The following is a 1,283-nucleotide window of genomic DNA, read 5'->3' as shown; positions in this document are numbered from 1 at the left end:
TCCCTTCTATTCCTATTTTGCTGAGAGTTTTGATCAGAAATGGGTGTTGGATTTTATCAAATGCCTTTTCTGCATCAATTGATATGATCATGTTGACACCACCATATTAGAGATACAGAACTGACTTTTGAAAGGTGGGTAAGGATCCTAGTGAACAAAGTGGGAAAGGGTATTTTAGCTAGATATAGGAGTCTGTATAAAAGGAAAGATGTGAGATTAAGGATTTTGTAAATAGAGAACTAGTAAGTGAGATTGGAGATAAGTAGGGGCAAAATTGTGATCAACTATAATTATCGTAATTTATTTGGACTCTATTGAGTAGATGATGAGGGTTACCAAAGGTTTTAAGTGTAGGGGTAACATGCTAAAATTTGTGTTTATAAAGGTCACTTTGAGGGTAATTCAGGAGATGGATTGGAGAGAATTGTTGCTAGGAAGTCTACCAGAATGAAAATGTGCATCACTTGTTGGCATATTATCTTTTAGGCCATGTCTTCATTTATTGTGTCACATCCTGGATTTTGGCCAAGTAGCTCCTGATGGCAAGTATCTCACCTTCATCACCAGGGCTGGAGTTATGCTCACTGGTGAAACATACCCCAGAATACAGCAGGGAAAGACTAAAGTAGATTTGTGGATAAAAAAAATCCCCAAACCAAACTCACTGCTGTGGTGTCAGATCCAACTCATAGTGGCCTCTCCTTGGGTTTCCGAGGCAGTATCATACAGAAGTAGACTTGTAGATACTTACCTTTAAACTGAGTAGGACTAGGGGAGATATAGTTTTCATTTTCTGAAAATGAATAGGGGCAGAAAAGCATAGGGTGGATCATCTATAGCTTTGGAACCAGGAGACCTGGGTTTTAATCTGGGGTCAGCTTTCTACTAACTGTAAGGACCTGGGCAGCCACTTAACCTTTGTGTACCGCTTTTTCTTCATGTGTGATAATGGGAGAAAATATAATACTTTTGTCACAGGTTTAGTATCAGCATTAAATTAGTTAATATAAGTAAAGCACACTCAGAGCAGCACCTAACACATGGGAAATATTAACACGTTAGCTATTGTTAGATTATTATATTGTTGCACTTGTTAAGAGTATATTGTTGTTATGGATTGAATTGTGTCCTCCCAAACATATGTATTGGAACTCTAGCCCCTTGGAAAAAAGATGTTCTTTGCTGTATTGGCATAGTGCCTAAAGCATTTGACTGCCAACCAGAAGGCTGGTGGTTCAAACCCACCAGCCATTCCTTGGAAGGAAGATTGGGCAATCTACTTT

Source organism: Orycteropus afer, unplaced genomic scaffold (assembly GCF_000298275.1).
Source record: "Orycteropus afer afer isolate SDZICR_OR568_19922 unplaced genomic scaffold, OryAfe1.0 scaffold00394, whole genome shotgun sequence".
Lineage (NCBI taxonomy): Eukaryota > Metazoa > Chordata > Mammalia > Tubulidentata > Orycteropodidae > Orycteropus > Orycteropus afer.
This window is presented reverse-complemented; position numbering follows the sequence as displayed.